The sequence below is a fragment of the Arachis hypogaea genome, chromosome 13 (genome assembly GCF_003086295.3).
Source record: "Arachis hypogaea cultivar Tifrunner chromosome 13, arahy.Tifrunner.gnm2.J5K5, whole genome shotgun sequence".
NCBI classification, from domain to species: domain Eukaryota; kingdom Viridiplantae; phylum Streptophyta; class Magnoliopsida; order Fabales; family Fabaceae; genus Arachis; species Arachis hypogaea.
This window is the reverse complement of record NC_092048.1, coordinates 94,598,958-94,621,945: the sequence shown is the minus strand read 5'-3', so window position 1 is coordinate 94,621,945 and position 22,988 is coordinate 94,598,958. Positions and strand designations below refer to the sequence as shown.

The window sequence follows — 22,988 nt, the reverse complement described above, 5'->3', positions numbered from 1 at the left end:
TTTCAGATAAGCGTATGAAGATGCTTTGTTTCTTCTGAACCTCTGCTTTCCTATTGCCTTCTTCCAACCATTCATACTCTTTTCCATGGCAAGCTTTATGTTGGTCATCACCGTTGTCAATGGCTACTTCCCGTCCTCTCAGTGAAAATGTTCCAAATGCGCTGTCACCACACGGCTAATCATCTGTCAGTTCTCGATCATGTTGGAATAGGATCCATTGATCCTTTTGCGTCTGTCACACGCCCAACAATCGCGAGTTTGAAGATCGTCACAGTCATCCCTTCCTAGATCCTACTTGGAATACCACAGACAAGGTTTAGACATTCCGGATCTCAAGAATGACCGCCAATAATTCTAGCCTATACCACGAAGGTTCTAATCTGAGATTAGAAACCTAAGAGATACACATTCAAGCTTGTTTGCATGTAGAACGGAAGTGGTTATCAGGCACGCGTTTATAGGTGAGAATGGTGATGAATATCACATAATCATCACATTCATCATGTTCTTGAGTGTGAATGAATATCTTGGAGAAGAAATAGGCTTGAGTTGAATAGAAAAATAATAGTACTTTGCATTAATTCATGAGGAACAGCAGAGCTCCACACCTTAATCTATAGGTATAGAAACTCCACCGTTGAGAATACATAAGAACAAAAGGTCTAGGCATGGCTGAATGGCCAGCCCCCATAAAGTTATAAGATAGCATAAGACTAATCAAAGATTCATTTTAAATACAATAGCGAAAGGTCCTATTTATAGAGAACTGGTAGCCTAGGGTTACAGAAATAAGTAATTAATGCAGAAATCTTCTTCCGGGCCCACTTGGTGTGTGCTTGGGCTGAGCATTGAAGCTTTCATGTGTAGAGACTTTTCTTGGAGTTAAACGCCATCTTTTGTGCCAGTTTGGGCGTTTAACTCCGGCTTTTATGCCAGTTCTGGCGTTTTGACGCTAGAATTTCTATGCTGACTTAAAACGCCAGTTTGGGCCATCAAATCTTGGGCAAAGTATGGACTATTATCTATTGCTGGAAAGCCCAGGATGTCTATTTTCCAACGCAATTGAGAGCGCGCCAATTGAGCTTCTGTAGCTCCAGAAAATCCACTTCAAGTGCAGGGAGGTTAGAATCCAACAACATCTGCAGTCCTTTTTCAGCCTCTGAATCAGATTTTTGCTCAGGTCCCTCAATTTCAGCCAGAAAATACCTGAAATCATAGAAAAACACACAAACTCATAGTAAAGTCCAGAAATGTGATTTTTATTTAAAAACTAATAAAAATATAATAAAAACTAATTAAAATATACTAAAAAGATACTAAAAATAATGCCAAAAAGCGTATAATTTATCCGCTCATCACATACTAAAAACTATGTAAAAACAATGCCAAAAAGCGTATAAGTTATCCGCTCATCAGTTCTCTTCTGTATTGCTTGGGAGAGTACTAGGAGGAGTTTCAGTGACTCTTTTACTCAGCTAGCCCACTTGTGCCTCCAAATTTCTAATGGAGAACCTTATTTCATTCATGAAACTTAGAGTGGCCTTAGATAGATCAGAGACTATATTTGCTAAGCTAGATGAATTCTGCTCAGAATTCTCTGTCTTTTGCTGAGTGGGTGATGGAAAAGGCTTGCTATTGCTAAACCTGTTTCTTCCACCATTATTAAAGCCTTGTTGAGGCTTTTGTTGATCCTTCCATGAGAAATTTAGATGATTTCTCCATGAGGGATTATAGATGTTTTCATAGGGTTCACCCATGTAATTCACCTCTGCTATTGCAGGGTTCTCAGGATCATAAGCTTCTTCTTCAGAAGATGCCTCTTTAGTACTGTTGGATGCGGTTTGCAATCCATTCAGACTCTGAGAAATCATATTGACTTGCTGAGTCAATATTTTGTTCTGAGCCAATATGGCATTCAGAGTATCAATTTCAAGAAATCTCTTCCTCTGAGGCGTCCCATTACTCACAGGATTCTTTTCAGAAGTGTACATGAATTGGTTATTTGTAACCATGTCAATAAGTTCCTGAACTTCTGCAGGCATTTTCTTTAGGTGAATGGATCCACCTGCAGAATGGTCCAATGACATCCTTGATAATTCAGACAGACCATCATAGAATATATCCAGGATGGTCCATTCTGAAAGCATGTCAGAAGGACACTTTTTCGTTAGTTGCTTGTATCTCTCCCAAGCTTCATAGAGGGATTCACCTTCTTTCTGTTTGAAGGTTTGAACATCCACTCTAAGCTTGCTAAGCTTTTGAGGAGGAAAGAACTTGGCTAAGAAAGCCGTGACCAGCTTATCCCAAGAGTTCAGGCTATCTTTAGGTTGAGAGTCCAACCATATTCTAGCTCTGTCTCTTACAGCAAACGGGAAAAGCATAAGCCTGTAGACCTCGGAATCAACCCCATTGGTCTTAATAGTATCACAGATTTGCAAGAATTTAGTTAAGAACTAAAAAGGATCTTCTGATGGAAGTCTATGAAACTTGCAATTCTGTTGCATCAGAGAAACTAATTGAGGCTTTAGCTCAAAATTGTTTGCTCCAATGGCAGTGATTGAGATGATTCTTCCATGTAAGTTGGAAGTTGGTGCAGTAAAGTCACCAAGCATCTTCCTTGCATCTCCATCATTGTTGTTATTTTCGGCCATGTCTCCTTCTTTTTCGAAAATTTCTGTCAGATTTTCTCCAGAGAGTTGTGCTTTAGCTTCCATTAGCTTCCTCTTCAGAGTCCTTTCAGGTTCAGGATCAGCGTCAACAAGAATGTTCTTATCTTTGTTCCTGCTCGTATGAAAAAGAAGAGAACAGAAAAGAAGAGGAATCCTCTATGTCACAGTATAGAGATTCCTTTATGTGAGTATAAGAAGAGAAGGATAGAAGAAGGAGAAGAGAGAAATCGAATTTAAATTAAAATAAAAGGAAAAATATTTTTGTTTTTATTTCAATTATTAGTTATAATTCGAAAATTAAATGAAATAAAGATAAAAATTAAAGTTAAAATTCGAAAATTTTAAGAAGAAAAACGAAATTAAATTAAATTAAATTTTAAAACAATTAGTTAATTAAAAAGGAATTTTGAAAAAGGGGTTAGTAATTTTCGAAAATTGGAGAGAGAGAAGTAGTTAGGTGGTTTTGAAAAAGATATGATTGAAATAGAAAACTTTTAAAATCAAACAAAAAGTCAAGTAGTTAATTGAAAAAGATTTGAAAATCAATTTTGAAAAGATAATAAGTTAGAAAATATTTTGAAATTAAGTTTTGGAAAAGATATGATTGAAATTGAAAAAGATATGATTGAAATTTAATTTGAAAAAGATTTAAAAAGGAAATTAAAAAGATTTGATTTTTGAAAATTAAAGTTGATTACTTGACTAACAAGAAACTAAAAGATAGGATTTTAAAATTTAAAGAATGAACCTTTCTTAATAGGCCAGTAACAAACTTAAAATTTTTGAATCAATCACATTAATTGTTAGCATTAATTTCGAAAATATGAAGTAAGAATAAGAAAAAGATTTTGAAAATCAATTTGAAATTTTCGAAAATATGAAAGAAAAAAATGAAAAAGATTTGATTTTTGAAAAAGATTTGAAAAAGATAGATTTTTTTTAATTGAAAATTTGACTTGACTCATAAGAAACAACTAGATTTTAAAAATTTTTGAAAAAGTCAACTCAAATATTCGAATTTTATGAGAAGAAAAAGGGAAAGATATTTTTTTATTTTTAAATTTTTAATGATGAAAGAGAAAAACAATGAAAAGACTCAAAACATGAGAATTCAAGATCAAAACAATGAATGCATGCAACAACACTATGAATGTCAAGATGAACACCAAGAACACTTTGAAGATCATGATGAACATCAAGAACTTATTTTGAAAAATTTTCAAGAAAAGAAAAACACGCAAGACACCAAACATAGAAATTTTCAAACTTTAGACACTAACAAATTGAAAATGCATATGAAAAACAAGAAAAGACACAAAATATGAAAATGCAAAGATCAAACAAAGAAGATCATCAAGAACAACTTGAAGATCATGAAGAACATCATGCATGGGTTTTCGAATATTTAAAGAAAAATTAAAAAGATGCAATTGACACGAAACTTAAAAATTGACACTAGACTCAAACAAGAAACATCAAATTTTTTATTTTTATGATTTTATTAATTTTTTTTTTGTATTTTTTTTCGAAAATTATTTTGGGAAGAATGAAAAAGAAGAAAAAATTTTTGTATTTTTTGAAAATAAGAAATAAAAGGCTTAAAAATAAAATAAAATTACCTAATCTGAGCAACAAGATGAGTCGTCAGTTGTCCAAACTCGAACAATCCCCAGCAACGGCGCCAAAAACTTGGTGCACGAAATCGTGATCGTTCATTCCTTTGTAATGGTATCAAAGACTTAATACGCACGTTCATAATCTTAGTTCTTTGTCACAACTTCGCACAACTAACCAGCAAGTGCACTGGGTCGTCCAAGTAATAAACCTTACGTGAGTAAGGGTCGATCCCACGGAGATTGTCGGCTTGAAGCAAGCTATGGTCACCCTATAAATCTCAGTCAGGCATATTCAAATGGTTATAGAGTTTTAATAATTAAAAGATAAATAAAACATAAAATAAAGATAGAGATACTTATGTAATTCATTGGTGAGAATTTCAGATAAGCGTATGGAGATGCTTAGTTCCTTCTGAATATACTAGAATAGGATTTAGTAATCCTTTTGCGTCTGTCACTACACCCAGCACTCGCGAGTTTGAAGCTCGTCACAGCCATCCCTTCCCAGATCCTACTCGGAATACCACAGACAAGGTTTAGACTTTTTGGATCTCAAGAATGGTCGCCAATAATTCTAGCCTATACCACGAAGACTCTGATCTCACGATCAGGAGGCTAAGAGATATGCATTCAAGCTTGCTTTCATGTAGAACGGAAGTATTTTTCAGGCACGCGTTCATAAGTGAGAATGGTGATGAGCATCACATAATCATCACATTCATCATGTTCTTGTGTGCGAATGAATATCTTAGAGAAGAAATAGGCTTGAGTTGAATAGAAAAACAATAGTACTTTGCATTAATTCATGAGGGACAGCAGAGCTCCACACCTTAATCTATGGTGTGTAGAAACTCCACCGTTGAAAATACATAAATAAAAATAGGGTAGACATGGCCGAGTGGCCAGCCTCCCATGGAGGTCTCAGAACGTAAAAGTTACATAATTTGTTCCAGAGATGTGAAATAACTCACTAAAAATAGTTTTTATACTAAACTAGTAACTAGGGTTTACAGAAATGAGTAAATGATGCCGAAATCCACTTCCGGGCCCACTTGGTGTGTGCTTGGGCTGAGCATTGAAGCTTTCACGTGTAGAGGTCTTCCTTGGAGTTGAATGCTAGTTTGTAACTTGTTTCTGGCATTTAACTCTGCTTTGCAACTTGTTTCTGGCGTTTAACGCCAGAATAGGGCAGAAAGTTGGCGTTGAACGCCAGTTTGCGTCGTCTAAACTTGGGCAAAAGTATGGACTATTATATATTTCTGGAAAGCCCTGAATGTCTACTTTCCAATTCAATTGAGAGCGCACCATTTGGACTCCTGTATCTCCAGAAAATCCACTTTGAGTGCAAGGAGGTCAGAATCCAACAGCATCTGCAGTCCTTCTTCAGCCTTTGAATCTGATTTTTGCTCAAGTCCCTCAATTTCAGCCAGAAATTACCTGAAATCACAGAAAAATACACAAACTCATAGTAAAGTCCAGAAATGTAATTTTTATTTAAAAACTAATAAAATATATTAAAAACTAATCAAATCATACTAAAAACTATGTAAAAACAATGCCAAAAAGCGTATAAATTATCCGCTCATCAGCAGTCGTGAATTCTAGTACTTCCCGTTTCATCTCTCTTTGCCCTTGAAGAAGAACACCAAAAGTGTCGTGCATTGAAGGTTGAGGTGGATATGAGGGCTCATTACTTGGGAGGAAAGGTTCATGATAAGAGGGTGGTTCATCACTCTCCATCTTTTCCACTTGTTGCACAGCACACTTCAATTCCTTGTTCTCAAGTTGAGATTCTTTAGCCATGAAAGCTTCGAGTGCTATTCGGTTTAACGCTCGGTCCAATTGACGCAGGGTTGCTTGAAATTGATCCATTGTTTCCTTGAGACGATCCCTTGACTCTTGTTCTGCTCGGATATCATAAGTAGGATCATAAGGCTCTTGGATTGATGGATATGGATGTGGTGTATATGGAGGTGGTGGTCCTTGGGAGTAACTGAGTTGGAATTGGGGTGGATCTATGTATGGCTCATATGGCTCATAGGGTGGTTGATATGGTGGATAAGGGTTAGAATCATGTGATGGTGTTTGGTAGTAGGGAGCTTGTGAGTATGGTGGTCCAGAGTTGTGTTGAGGAGGTGGTTCATAAGCATATGGTGGGACTTGTTGGTAAGGGGGTCCACCATATTCATCATCTTGGTACGCTCCCTGGAATGGCTCTTGACCATAGTAATTTAGTGGAGGTTGGTTGTCATGAAGAGGTCCACCATAACTATTGTCTTGGCATGCATTGTAGAGCGGTCATCGTCCATGGTACTTTGGAAAGTGCTGTTGCCGAAAGGGTTGATCAGATCCTCGTGGCTCCTTCCATCTGTGATTGGTTTGACCTTGATGCATGTTCCTATTATAGCTTCCATTCCTTTCAACAATATTTGAACCAAACTCAAAGCGACGGGGGTGAGAGTTCATATTAACTAATAAAAAAATTAAAAACAAAAATAAAATCAAATAAACAAGCAAAATAAAATATTTACAATAACCAATAATAAGGCACACGTTTGCAATTCCCCGGCAATGGCGCCATTTTGAAGATCAGATTCCTGCTAGTAAAGAATTTTATATAAAAATAATCATATTATAGGTATAGTTTCTAAACCAACAGAGAATCCTTTCGTACAAAAGTTTGGTTGTCACAAGTAACAAAACCCAATAAAATTTATAACCGAAGTATTCAAACCTCGGGTCGTCTTCTCAAGGAATTGCAGGGAAGTATGATTTACTATTGGTTATAAAATTGTGTATTTTTAGTTTGAGTTTTTTTTTTAATTAAAGAACAAGTAATTTAAATGACAAGAAAAATAAATAAATTAATAATTATAAAAATCTCTTGGAAGGTATAAAGACTGGAAATCCTATCCTAGTTATCCTTATCAGGTGTGATGAGAATTGTTATTGCTCCCACTTAGTTAACCCTTACTAAATAAAGGAAAGTCAAGTGTATCAATTAATTTGATCCTCAAGTCCTAGTCAACTCCTGTGGAAAGACTAGCTTTAGAGCGATCCAAATCAATCAGCAATTCCAATTTTCAATCTACTGCTGAGTCTGATAACTCAAGTGTTACCAATTACTTAACCAAAGCAAAAGAGAAATTAAATCTAAATTAAATTGAAAGCATCATAAATAGAATAAAACAATCATAAATCTAAAATACCTTAAAATATATTAAATAGAACATTCAAATCTTAACATGAAAAAATTCATAAGCCAATTTAGGAACATTAACAAGTAAAAGCATTGGAATAAATAAAAGTAGAAAATAAATTAAAGGAACATTGAACCTGTGATTGAAGAAAATAAAGGAATCCTAATCCTAAATCCTAAATCCTAAGAGAGAGGAGAGAACCTCTCTCTCTAAAAACTACATCTAAAACCTAAAATTGTGTATTCTGAATGTTGTGTATGTTGTCTGAATGAACGGATGCATTCCCCCACTTTATAGCCTCTAATCTGTGTTTTCTGGGCCAAAAACTGGATCAAAAACAGCTCAGAAATTGCCCCCAACGATTTCTGGTACGTACAGGTGATGCACGGAAAACTTGTCTCTCAACAAATCTCCCATCGGCAAGTGTACCGAATTGTCGTCAAGTAAAACTCACAATAGAGTGAGGTCGAATCCCACAGAGATTAACGGATTAAGCAATCAATGGTTAATTGATTATCCTAGTTAGACGAATCAGATTGGAGTGATAAGCAACAAGAAAATGTAAATTGACAGAAAAGTAAAGAAAGCAATAAAGTGCAGAAAGGTAAAATGGCAAGAAAAGTGAATGTAAGAACTAAAAATAAAATGAACATTGGGATCAAGAGATATTGCAATCCTATGGATCAAGTTCATTCTCATCTCTTCCTCAATCAATGCACTCATTGATCTCCTTGGCAATCTTAAGTGATCGAATTACAATTCCTTGTAATTCAATCTCTCAAATCTTGATCAATAGCCAATTCCTTGGTCAATTGCTCATGAGAAGAGATGAGGTATGGTCACTGATTATACCACATGCATTTTCCAAATCAAGTGTTGGAAGGATTATAGTCACATATCCATCCACACCCAATTTGGTCCAGCATAAGAAAGCATTTCTAGCTTGATCTCTTCATTCCTCTTCCAAGGTTCAGAAGAGATCCAAGTATGAATAGTTTCTTTTCCAAGATAACTACCCAATTGGATGAAGATCGAAAGCTTTCAAGTAAAATTAAGAGAAAAGAAAGAAGAAGAAGAATAAGAACTACAATTGATCCATTGAATCACAATAGAGCTCTCTAACCCAATGAAAAGAGTTAGTTGATCATTGCTCTACCAAAATAGAAAAGAAAGAAAGTGCAGAAGAGTAAAGATGAAGATAAAAACTGAAATTGAAAATTTAACATTCATAAATGAAAATTACAACTAAAAGAAAAACTACTACTAAGAAAAGAAAAGAAGAGAAAAGGAAGAAGAGTGGTTGAGGGGAGGGGTCCGAAGACCCACTCCCCTTGGAGTGTGCCAATTCACAGAAGTTCGAATTGGTCTTCACTCTCTCCCCCTTCCTTCAATTTTCAGAATTCCAGAATGACTTGAATGTAAAAACTAAGGCCTTTATATAGGCTCTCCTAAATTACAAAATGAAATTAAAAGCAAATTACACTTAAATGAAAATTCCTATTCTAGATGCTTCTTGTGGCCTTGGTTGACAATTGTGGGCTTGCTTGCTTGAGCTTTGAAGTGGACTTGAGAGAGAAGTGAGTTAAGTTGAGGTCCAGGTGCTAAAGTTAGTGCTAAAGTTAGCCACACTAACGCTACAAGTGTGACGTTAGTGCTAAAGTTATTGTGGCTAACGTTGCACTTGCTGCCCAGTTGGTGTTTTTGGGGCTTAAAAGGTACCTCTTGTTTGTACTCAAATTTCATGCCCACTATAGAGTATTATATATCGTTGGAAAGTTCTGAATGTCAACTTTCTAACGCAACTGGAATCACCTCAATTGGACCTCTGTAGCTCAAGTTATGCTCCTTTGAAGTGGACATGGTTGCTGGCATATATGCCAACGTTACTGGAAATGTTGATTGCCAATAACGCTAGGGATCAGGGCTTCATTATTGCCAGTTTCTGAAGCTCAAACTTAGTGTCCACCCCATACTATTATACATTGTTGGAAAGCTCTGGATGTCTACTTTCCAATGCCTTTAAAAGCGCATCATTTAGAGCTCTACAACTCGAGTTACACTTCTTGGAAGGTGAAGAGGTCAGTTGACCTTAATACAGGTTGATACCATGTTCATCATTGTACTTTAGGGGCAGGTTTTCTCCCTTAAATTTAGTGTCAACCATGTAGTGCCATATATGCTTGGAAAGCTCTGGAATCCTAGTTTCCAATGCCACTGGGATCACCTCATTTGGAGCTTTATGGCTCAAGTTATGCGTGTTTGAAGAAGGCATGGTCAGGCTGCTAGGTGCCACGTTAACTTCCACGTTAACTAAGTTAACGTGGGAGTTAACGTGGCTCATGGTGGCATGTGTGGCTCCTTCCAACGTTAGTGACAATGTTGGGTGTCACTAACGTTGGCGATCACCTTCTTTTTTTTTTCACGTTAGCTTCCACGTTAACTAGGTTAACTGGGAGTCAACGTGGCTCATTGGGGGCTTGTGTTCTTCCAACGTTAGTGACAATGTTGGGTGTCACTAACGTTGTCGACCACTTTGTTCCTTCAAGTTAGCTTCCACGTTAACTAGGTTAACATGGGTGTTAACGTAGCTTAATGTGCTTTGACCAACGTTAGTGACAATGTTGAGTGTCACTAACGTTGGCTTCCCCCCTTCCTTCTTAACGTTAGAGGCCACGTTAACTTGGTTAACGTGGACTCTAACGTGGCCACTCATGAGCTTGGTCCAACGTTAGTGATAATGTTAAGTGTCACTAACGTTGGCTCCATTTCCTTTCTTCAAAGTTAATGCCACTAACTTTTCTCACTAATGTTGTGGCTTTCCTTCCTTCCACGTTAGTGCCCACGTTAGTGTAACTAACGTAGCCACTAACGTGGCTCTTCTCTTCTTCTTTTGGCCTGAAATCAATCAAACAAAGTGCATCAAATTCTTGCTCTTAATCATGGGATCATGCATCATTCAATTTATCATATAATTCATGCAAAAAATCCTCATGAAATCATGTAAAGTGCACAATGTATGCTTGAATCAAGATGTAAGTGAATATCTACCCAAAACTAGCTTATTTCCTAAGAAAATGCATGAAACTACCTTAAAAACATAAAAAAAAAAAAAGGTCAGTGAAACTGGCCAAAATGCTCTGGCATCAACAGGTCGCTGCAAAGTCACGCAGAAGCGTCGTCCACGCGTTAGCGTGGATTGGGTTTTTGCCAGGTCACACGTCCACGTGATCCACACGTTCGTGTCGCCTGGCTTCGGGGAAGCTATGGCAAATTATATATCGTTGTGAAGCCCCGGATGTTAGCTTTCCAACTCAACTAGAATTGCATCATTTGGACCTCTATAGCTCAAGTTATGATCGATTTAGTACCAAGAGGTCAGGCTGGACAGCTTTAGCAGTTCCTTCAGTTTCTTGTATTCCTTCTACTTTTGCATGCTTCCTTTCCTTCCTCCACGCCATTCCTGCCCTGTAATTCCTGTAATCACTTAACGCACATATCACGGCATCTGATGGTAATAAGAGAGGGTTAATATTAGCAAATATAAGGCCAAAGAAGCATGTTTTCAATCATAGCACAAAATCAGGAAGGAGAATGTAAAGCCATGCATTTTGTATGAACAAGTGTATGAAAGATTGATAAAATCCACTCAATTGACCACAAAATAAACCGTAAAATAGCGGTTTATCAAGTTCATAAATCAAATTGGGAAAATAAATAAACTAAAGTAATAGAATAAATAAAAGTAGAAGAGAAACTAAATTAAAGGAACATTGAACCTGGAATGGAGAAGAAGTAAACCTAACCTAAGAGAAATCCTAAATCCTAAAACCTAGAGAGAGAAGATATTCTCTCTCTCTAGAAACTACATCTAAAACCTAAATTTGTGAATTATGAGAAGTTGTATATGATTCCCCCATTCTGCAGCCTCTATTCTATGTTCTCGGGCTTAGAATTGGGCCGAAAAGGAGCCCAGAAATTGCCCCCAGCGCTTTCTGCAACTTTCTGCACGTGGCGCATGTCACGCGTACGCGTAGGTCACGCGTGTGCGTCATTTGGCGAAATTCCTTTTCACGCGTGCACGTCAGTCACGCGTACGCGTCGCTCATCTTCTGCGCTAGGAACGCGTGCGCGTCGTCCATGCGTGTGCGTCGCTGCCAACTCTTCAAAACTCCATTTTTCGCGTTCCTTCCACTTTTGCATGTTTCTTTTCCATCCTCTAAGCCACTCCTTCCCTATAAAGCCTGAAAATACTTAGCACACAAATCAAGGCATCGAATGGTAATAGAGGATAATTAAAATTAACAGTTTAAAGGCCTAAGAAACATATTTTGAATTATATCACAGAATAAGGAATGGATTGTAAAACCATACAAATTATATGAATAAGTGAGCAAAGAATTGATAAAAATCACTCAAATGAGCACAAGATAAACCATAAAATAGTGGTTTATCAGTCGCCAAACCCAACTTCCCTCAGGTAAGTGACGATGGCGTCCAGGCGTGCAAGTGTGTGACTAATCTGCCTAGGCAAAAAAAGGCGAGGCCTCTGTATAAAAGAATAAGTTTTATAAATATTCTACTTCAAACTAAATTATGTAGCATATTCAAATGTATTCTAAAAAATATAAAATGCAACTCAGGTAAACATCACAATATAATAAACAACATAAAAAATAGTACTTAAAAATCCTTCTCGAATTCAAAACAAAAAAATTAACTAATAAAACCTTTAAATTAACTAATCAAATCAAACCAATAAGTTATTTAGCTTTCAATATGAGTAAACAATTTTTTTTTAAATTGAACAACTGTAGCCATCAGTACAGTTTATAAATACTTATAAATATCTTAATCCCTATTTCTCAACTAACCTATTCTGTGTTACCTAAACATTATTCAGTCTATTCATATATTAAAATACTAACCCCAAAAGTTCACTAGTTAAGCAAATCGCAAACAATTATTAATTTGAACAATAAAAGGTAACACCAATCTCAAAGTCAATGACTCCTGCAATGTGCCTGCTAGCGTTCATGCGATTAATGTCATGGTTACGTTCCATAACGCACTGGGAACTCAGAAATCTCAATAAAATAGCTTGAGGAAGAGAAAAATGAGAGAAATGTGGGTAATGAGTGGGGTTAGGGGAACTGTCAACGAGTTCTATTTATAGGCGTCAATGTGCCTTATCTCGTTTACAATGTAAACAAGATAAGGCACGTGTCATAACACGTGTATAAATGTTATATGTTGAGACGTGTGCGTGCTTTATCTCGTTTACAGTATAAATAAGATATATTTATATTTATCTCATTTACATTGTAAATGAGATAAGGCACATTGTAGAAATACGTTAATACTCACAAAAATGAGTATATGCGCAATTAAAATATTTATTTTATTTATTTAAGAAAATCCTCTATCTTTTAACTATCAATTAAAATTAACAAATTTTTTTTTGGAAGTCTCAATGTCTTTTGGGATTATTATTAGGGGCTATTTAGAATTTTTTTCTGTTTTTTGTTATCTTTCTTTATATACTTTGAGTAAATTTATTGTATACAAACTGAAAAATATTAATGATTTTTTTTTTTATCTATAGAAATTGAATAGAAGATATACATATTAATAAAACAAAAGATATTGCTAATTATTGTTGTTAGTCTTATCGATTTGTTACTAGTTATTTCAAAATGTTAAAATTTGAATATTTAATGTTATATCTATATGATTAGTTGACATAAACATTCTCATTTATTGTATCTATTTTAGATAAAATATTGTGCCATTTTTTTTTCATTATCTATTATATAAAATATAATATGTATTTTTTCTAATAATAATGATTTTATGTAAATTATTATAGTTAATTTAAATTGAGCACACCTAAAACTTAACATAATCTCAATAATATATCTTAACAACTTTTTTAAATAATAATGAAAAGATTAAAAAAATATATTTTTATTCAATTTCTATAAGTACAAAAGAAAAAACTAAAAATCACTAATATTTCTCAGTTCTTATATAATAAATTTAGCCAATGTGTATGAAAAAGGTAACAAAAAATAAAGAAAAATTTTAAACAACTCTTGACAATGATCACCAAAAGATAACGAGGCTCCTAATAAAAAATTCTGTCGATTTTAGTTGGCACTTAATGGACAAATCAATAGTTTAATGTGTCATGTAGGCATGTCGTTAACTCAAAGAGAAAATATTGACAGAGAGACTAACTAGTCTCACGGAGGTGTCAAAAAGGAATTTTTTATTGAGGCCTTTGTTGTCTTTTGGAGTAATTATCTAAGGCTATTTAGGGTTTTTTTTCAGACGAGTGCGATGATGACGAAGAATAAAATACAAATGATGTTGAAGTAGAAGTTTTTTAAACTATTAAGTCAATTTTTTTTTACAATTTTTATTATTGAAATGCACCATTTTTAAACCATAGAGTATATTTTTTGTTTTTAATGTTTTCAAAAATTTTAAAACTATTTATAATATTTAATTTGATTCAATTTTATCTTCAACATTTAAAATTAGCTTCAATTTTATTTCTAACATTAATTTTTTTATTATCAACTATTAGTCAAGTTTATTTTTCTAATTTTATTTCTATCATTAGAATAACTCCAGGGAACTAACTAGCTAACTTGAACAACATTTCAAAATTCTGATTCTTAAATTCCAAAAATTAGGATTAGGTTCACAAACACGTGCCACTGAACACAAACCCTCTAATCTGACCTCCCACTCTAATCACTCTCCCACCCCGATGTCATGACTATTGCACCCCCTCCACCACGTCATCACTCGCCCATGCATCCTCCACCCCCAGCGTTGTCGAATCGGCCCTTCTTCCTCTCCTTACTTACATAAAAATATCGAGTAACATAAGAAACACCTCAAATCGTATACACAAATATATGATAATACTTGAAATGAAACATCTAACAAATAAAAAATGGAACATCTCATATGAAGCCTTCTACGTAGACTCTGAACCCCTAAATAGAAAAGAAACATCCATTAATTCAAAAAAAATCTAACAAATAAAAAAAGAAACATTTCATATGAAACTTTCTACGTAGACCTTGAACCCCTAAACAGAAAAGAAACAACTAACTCGAAAAAGAAACATCTGAAACCCTTTAAAGACATAACCACTTACTCATACAAAAACATCCACTACCCTTTGGAGTGGCGTCACGAAGGAGACGCGGCTCGACACCGTAATGGAGGATACGCAGGGGACGTGACATGACAGAGGAGACACGGCAACACGGAAGAGACGGAGGACGCAATACGACTTGTGATTGTCGTAACGGAGGAAATGTAACGGGTTGGCGTGACTTGCGAGCACTGTTTCTCGCCTAACAGAATCACTGGTGTCTACTGTATGCTCTCGGCAAAGGAAAGGTGGCATAAAGGGCTCTTCGACAGCAATGATGGAGAATGCGGTACCGACGTGCTGTGGTGCAGAGGTTGACAATGCGGTTGAGGGTGTGGGAAAGAAGGGGAGTGCGGCGATTGTGGTATTTTTTTCACTTCAGTAAGAATTAGTCAAGGATCAAATTAGGGTTAGGTTTGGGTAAATGGAGTGGGATATTTTTTTTCTTTAGTGGGCCTTAAGATGTAGTTCAAATGGGAGTTGGCTGAAGTTGTCTACACCCCTAGCTGGTTATCTGGCGGAGTTGCTATCATTATCATCAACAGTTTAACACCGCCACCATCAGGAGTGATGGGAGAAAATGGTTGTAGAAGGTGTAATTATGGTGCTTTTCAAATTTATTAATTTTTTTGTGTAGGTGCATTGGTTCATGATAGGGTAGAGTGGGTGGGATGATGGTTGATGATAGGGATTTGATGAAGGTCGCTGTCGTTTGCCACTGCTTCTCCATCCTTTGCCTTCAAATTTTTGCTTACTCTATTCTTTTACAACTACAAATGTGTGTATGATTTTTTTTGTTTGCAAAATCTCAAATCCTTCCTATTTTTTATACATTTCGTGAGAAAATTGAAAAAAAAAAAGAAACTCTATCATAGTATCATGGATACCCATTTTACTCTCTTTGTTTTGTTCTATGATTGATTGCGATTTGGAATGAAACTCACTACACCGTGAGTGATTTATTTTGTTTTATACATTTATTTGTTGTTATGTTTGGCACCATCTATTTTAAAAGCTAGAAAAGAAAAAAATATACAGGAGATTTCATGAGAGAGACCTAAGCATAGTAGAGAGAGGTTTATGTTTTTAATTTATTTTATATGACTATTGAAAAACATAATGTTGGTATTTGTTTAAGTTGTGTAATTAAAATCCAGTATTGGTATTTGTATTTATTCCATTTATCTCAAGAAAGGGCAGATGTTTTGCATGGTGGGATCTTGTCAAAGATGTGGTTATTGTATGGTGAGGTTGATAAGGATGAGGATGATAAGGATAAAATAGAAAAAATAAAGTTGAATAATAGTTTATCTTTAAGAAATTAATATTGGGGGGTAAAATTAAAATAAATTTTAAACTTTGAGAATAAAATTGGATCAAATTAAATGTTAGGGGATAATTTTAATAAATTTAAAAAATGTTAAGGACTACAAAACACACTTTACCCTTAAATTATTTAACTGTTTTGTCACAATCACACTTGGTATTATTTTAGGTTGCGAGTTAAACCCCAAATTGGTCCCTGAGATTCACAAAATGCACCGATTTAGTTTCTGACTTCCCAATTGCACTAATTACGTCCTCCAGATTGCGAAAAAGGCATCAAGTTAGTCCCTCTCGAATTTTCCGTTCATATGTCTTGCCGGCGGGAGTAACGCGACAAATGATTGTCACGCTGGAGTGTCTAACGGTTGCATGATGTGGCAAATGAAGGTCTATGACCCAATTTGGTCCCTGATCCCTTTTTAAACCCTAACTCAGAAGTAACGCACCACTTCTTCGTCTTCATCATCTTCTTCGTCTTCTTCTTCTTCATCTTCCCTGCTCATTCTTGTAGTCATTGCTCTGCTGGTTGGATGATGGTTGGACGTGCAGATGAAGGAGAGGGAAGTTCTATGCGATCAACGACAAGAAGGCCAAGTCAGAGCAGAGCCTCACGAGTACCAGAGCGGTGTGGGTGTGGGAAACGTCCTGTGCTCCGATGGTTTGGAACGAATACCCACCCAAATAAGCCCTTCTTTGGATGCCCGAATTACAACGTGAGTGTTTCCTGAAGATTTGTTGTTGAGTATTTTGATGCTAACTGTTAAATTTCGTATTCACAGAGTAGTGGAAGAAGATGGTGTGGGTTCTTTCGATGGGCAAACATTGTAGAAGATGATAAAAGAAATTTGGAAGACGCTGCGGCATACAACAATGAAGAAGTGAGCGTCAATCTTGCTTTGAGGATTGGCACTTTGGAGGATGAGTTAAGGACCCAGAAATATATGATACAAATGTTAGGATTGCTGTTTTTTTTCCTATTAATTGTTGTTTTAGTTGTGATGGTAAAAATGTAAGAACTGTGTTTGAAAGCATATGTTAATGAATGTATGGGAACTCTTTAGTTTATTGGTGTGTTCTTTGTAGTTAGATTTTACAAAAATGAAATCCAAACTGAATGAACAGAATAAGTAAATTGATAATAGTAGTTGTTGATTATAAACAAAACATTGTCAATGTAACACACTATTAATTGATCACATAAGGATAAACAAAATGATACAGCCACCAATTCTAAAACAAGAAGACCTTCAAGTTTAAACTCTGTTAAAGTATTTACTACCAGAAAAACAAAATAAACCATACAGTCTGGCTATGAGCTATTCTTGTAGGGAAATAACAAAAAACCAAAAATAATAACCAATGCCCAAATCCCATATATATTCCAAAATCAGCAGCTAGAACATCCAATATCAAGTGTTTTTCTTCCTTGGTGCCTTGAACTATGGTGTTGGAACAAATTTCATGAAATTTTCCAACCTTGAAGATGTGGCCGCACTTGCTCCTTGCATGGGATCAATAGAAGTAGTTACTGGTTGTGGTGAGTTCCTCCGTTTGGTTGGTAATTTATGTGGCCTTTTTGTTGTTGGTGATGGTGCCGAGTTAAGTGTGAGAATTAGTATGAGTTAATGTGAAAAGGGAATTTATGACTAGGAAGTAAAAAACGAAGGTTTTGGACATTTTATACCTCATCTTGTGTTCCACCATAGCTTGGTTAGGATAAGTCAACTTCTTCAGCTTGTGGTGCAGCCACTGGTGGTGGAAGAGTGTTTGTAACACCTGCACCAAAAGGAACGTCAGCTGCTTGTGGTCCCGGAGTGGCAATGTTGCTTGCTTTAGCTGCAGGTGTACTCCCAGTAAAAGCAGCCACAGCAGCTTTGGCCTTGGAAGCTGCTACAACAGCAGTAAGCTCATCAGCTCTCTTCTGTTTACATCCCCTCTTGGTGTGGTCCTTTACACCACAATATGTGCATGTTGATGCCAGGGCATCATTGCCTGTTTTTCTATGCTTTTTCACTAGGTTTTCTGTTTAGTTTCATACAAATTTTGTTGATAAAGGAGCAAAAGCATGAAAAATCTCTGCATTAAGAAAATCTCAAACATAGGTGAATTTTAGTTAATATATAAGGTAAACATGATGAAATAGATCACACTAAGTGAAGTTATGATTTTGAGCATCATTAGCACACTTAGTATAGTAAAATTATCTTATATGTTACTTTGATACACTCATTTGTTTGATGATAGGCAAAATAAAAGCAGAGAAGCAGAGAAAAGCAAGGAGGGAGAACTAATGTTGGTGGCAAAGTTGGAGTAAACGTTGGTGTATCACCAACGTTGGTATAAAGAAAATACTGCACCAACGTTAGAGGGAACGTTGGTAAACCAACATTACCCCCAACGTTCTCGATACCCCTCAAAAACTGGAAACCGGAAGAATCACCATGTGTGCGTACGCACGGAGAAGTGTGCGTATACACAAGCAGAAAATTGGCATGTGTGCGTACGCACAAGTGAGTATGCGTACGCACAAGACAGTGTGCGTACGCACACAAAGAAGTGCGTTGGAGAAGAACGTTTGCATGCTAATGTTGACGCAAACGCTGAAGAAAGGCCTGGGAGCAGAATTTTAATGCTGCCAACACTGCTAAAGACCCGATACACCCCTGAATCATGCAAGCAAGCTGAGCCCATCAAACATCACTCAATCCAAGGCACAAGAAGCATCTAGATTAGGAATTTTAATTCAATTGTAATTTGCTCTTTCATTTTAGTTTGTAAGCCTATATATAGGCAGTAGCTGGATTGGAGAAATCATTCTGGATTGGAGGGGAGTCCAGAATCATGCATCCACATCCCCTGACACACACCTTTCATGCACTTTTCTTTCTTTTCTTTTCTTTTTTGTTTTTCTGGTAGTTTACTTTTAGTTTGTAATTTCCATAATGAATTTGAAGTTTCAATTTCAGTTCTATTTCTTAATCTTCATCTCTATTTTTCTGCACTTTCTTCCTTCTCTGTTAGAATAGAGCAATGAATTAAACTAACTCTTTTCATTGGGTTAGAGAGCTCTATTGTTATTTAATGGATCAATTGTAATTTTCATCATTCTTGCTATATATTTTCTCTTGATTTTACTAGAAAACTTTCGGTCTTCATCCAATTGAACAATTGTCTTGACGGAGAAATTGTTCATAATTGGGTTTTCTCTTATCCTTAAGAGAGGGATGAGGAGATCATGCTAGAAAGACTTTCTCACATTGGATTAGGTTGGGGGTTGGATGGATATTGTGACATTTAATCCTACCAATACTTTGATCTATGAAGGTGTGTGGTATAATCAGTGACCAAGTTTCATCTCTTTCCATGAACAATTAAACCAAGACATTGGGAAATTGTTCAAGATTAGAGAGATTGGTGAGACAAGACATTGGGATCCAATCACCTAAGATTGCCAAGAAGATCAATGAATGCATTGATTGAGGAAGAGATGAGGATGAACTTGATCCGGAGAATTTCAATATCTCTTGATCCCAATGTTCATTTTATTTTTCTTCATTTACTTTATGTCATTTATTTTTCTGCACTTTACATTTATGTCAATTTACTTTTTTGCACTTTATTGCTGCACTTTCCTTTTCTGCAATTTACACTTCCTGTTGCTTATTATCACTCCAATATGAACCGTCTAACTAGGCTAATCAATTAACTATTGATTGCTTAATCCATTAATCCTCGTGGGATCGACCTCACTCTTTAGTGAGTTTTATTACTTGATACGACCCGGTGCACTTGCCGGTAGTTATTGCACGTAACTTTATTTTTTGCGTATCACATGTGAATGGCTTCAGCTGTCTCTTTAGAGTAACAGTCTGCTGCTTAGCTTTCTTATTTACACTAGTACCCTCATCAGCGTCCTTTCTTCTTTTGACCAACTTACTAGCCAACCAAGCTCTATTTGCAGCCCTATTAGAAATTTTTCTTGGACATGTATGATCGTCATAAAAAGTCTTGATTTTCCAGCAAGAGTCCTCATGATCCCTTGAGGCATAAACAACCCATGAGCACTCTTCCACCTGGCACACTTCCCTACACCTGACATTATCATTCTTTACAAACTTAATCCACCTACCCTCTTGAATGGTAAACTCTCACACAGCATCCATGAACTCTTGTTTAGTATTAAACTTCATGCCCACTTGAAGTTTCATCTCACCAAATCTCTAGCCCTTTTGGAAGATGGAAAATTCATCCGATTCTCCATCAGATTCCAATTCATCTTCAGAATTAGGAGGAGTCTTCATCTCCTCCGAGTGCCACGAGTTGGCACCATCAGATTCTGTACTCGGGTCAAGAGCATCATACAACAGTCCGTCTCCTGGACTTCCTAGAAAACCAAGGTCCATCTCTACATCAGATAAGTCTACAACAATTGCATCATCATCTTGCATAATAGTGTCTTTATACATCTTTTCCTTTCCTTTGGCCATGGCTGAGGCATTCTGAACCTTCTTGACCTCTTTCCTAATTGGTTGTGTAACTAATTCATCATCATTGCTAGAGCTGGCCTCTTGCACAGGGACATAAGAGTCATCCTCTGAACTCCCCTCATCACTGGTTGATCCGTTTGTAGTTAAATCCACATGAAGAGTTTGCTTCCCTTTGTTAGCACTCCAATATCCCTTTGCATGAGATCTTGTAATTCTTTAAGTGGGTTAAATTTGGGCTTGGGTTTTGAAGTAAACTTGGGCTTGGGCTTTGGTTGAGTTTTCTTGGACTTCTGATTCTGCTTGGGTTTCTGATTCTGCTTGACAGTTGGGGTTGTATTGGGCTTTCTAGTGGGTTTTGGGTTGGGTTTATGATGGAGTTTGGGGTCTTAGGATCACCCATGGACTTGGGGTCATCGTTGATAGGTCTTGTGGTGGGGGTGTTAGCAGGAATTGGGATTGCAATTGGACTGTTTGGGATGGGGATTGGAGTAGGAGGAACTGGGTCAGGATTTGATTTGTCATCTGGAATTTCATTTAAGGTATCCTCAGGGCTGTTCTTGTTTGAGTGACCACCAGGCTCCTCTTGTGCTCCATAATCTAGACACGGAACAGCTTCATTCCCCTCCATCAGTTCAGGCGTGGAAACTCCATGTTCGAAATAAACATCGAATACTCCATCATTCCTCTGTGCATGGAAGCACATCTCCCTTAATTCATCATTAGTGGTCAGAGCTCTCAATCCAACCTCCAAGCTCCTGTCCGAAACCAGCCACCAGTATTCAACTACCTTGTCATATCCCAACTCCTTGAAATAGTTTCTGACAAAGAAGACATCAAGTGTATCCTTATCTAAATCTCCTAAGCAACTTCTATTGTCAGGTGAGTAAACTAATCTTCCATCAACATTCTTCTTAAATGTTTCACCATGATGGAACATGATATCCAGCAACTTTTCCATCTGCATCGAAAAAAATACAACATTTTATCTAACATATGGAATTAGCAAACAACAACAGATCATATTCCAAAATTTCTTACTAACAACTACTTCAGTGACGTTGCCATTATAGAAATGCCCATATTTTTTGTTCGAAAACAGAGCATTTCGAAAACCCCTACCCACACCACCCAGTGCAAAAAACCCTAGCACATAACATAGCATCTATGGTTTTCCATCAATCTACACCAAATTCCCAAGTAAAATCCATAATGATGGATACCTTACCACTATGGAAAACAGAACAACACTATCTAATATACTGCATGCCTACCTCTGTCACAGGAAATTTCATGCAGAATCTTTGCTTCTTCCTTCACCGATCTTGAGCCAACGATGACCAGGTTCCTTTGAACTCCAAATTGCTTCAGTCTGAAAAGCCTCACCAGGGCTCTCAAATGCCAAGGTTTGGCGCTTTTAGTTCGAAAAAGATGAAGAAGACGAAGTGATCGCTTTGAATATTGGGAGGGGGTTTGAACATTTTGTTACTACTTCCTAGTTGAAACGGCGTCGTCTAGTTATGGGTTTAGTGCCAAAACCCAATACGATGACGTTTCGCATCCTCCAGCATGGCAATCATTCGCCACATCACTCCCGCCGGTAAGACATATGAACGGAAAATTCGAAAGGGACCAACTTGATGCATTTTTTGTAATCTGAAGGACGTAATTAGCGCAATTGGGAAGTCAGGGACTAAATCGGTGCATTTTGTGAATCTCAGGACCACTTTGGACTAAAAAATGTTAAGGACTATAAAACACACTTTACCCTTAAATTATTTAACCGTTTTGTCACAATCACACTTGGTATTATTTTAGGTTGCTGACTGAAGTGCTAAAGCAGCATGCGCCTTCCACTAAAAAAATGACAAACTAGATAGCAAATTGCATATGAAAAATGTTGATATAGGAGGTGTCTTTCATATGAAAATGTGGGGCGTGAAAGTACATTCATTAAGAAAAGGTGAAACTCATGTACAATTGTCTTTTATGTAAAGTTGATAATTGATAATTATTAAATGATAATTTAGTTAATCATGTCAAATTATCTAATGATTTTCAGCTATTATACACTAATATAAGCAACACCTTTCCTAAAAATATACTAATATAAGCAACACATTTTCTAATGACAAGCTTGACCAACTTTATTTTTAAGATTATCATTTACCAAGTTAATCTTGGGAGCTAATCCTCATATCTCCGAATTATAACACAAATTGCATCTCTTTAATATCCTACTAGGTTATAATCTAATTTTCATAAAAGTTCAACCTACTTCTCTTAAAAATAAACATGTTTGGAGGCTCACCATATTATCAATATCCATAATAACTCTCAGTTTTATTTTATTTTATTCATACTTTTCTATCTGACATGACTATTATTTTCTAAGTACAGTTTAAGAGCTACTACTTATTATTACAATACTGATTTATAGGTCAAAAAATTATCTAAACTCAAGCTGTCTTATTCTAAAATATCACCGGGGTTGTGATCTGTTAGGTATAACACAGTTATAC

The 22,988-nt window shown here is 36.2% G+C and overlaps 1 non-coding gene across 1 annotated transcript; it reads left to right on the top strand.

Annotated features, from left to right (window-relative positions):
* Positions 1-2,141: 2,141 nt before the first annotated feature.
* On the top strand, positions 2,142-2,249 carry LOC112738644 (small nucleolar RNA R71). Its single transcript, XR_003169591.1, has one exon. It is a non-coding gene; the product is annotated as a small nucleolar RNA R71 (small nucleolar RNA).
* The last annotated feature ends 20,739 nt before the right edge of the window (positions 2,250-22,988 follow it).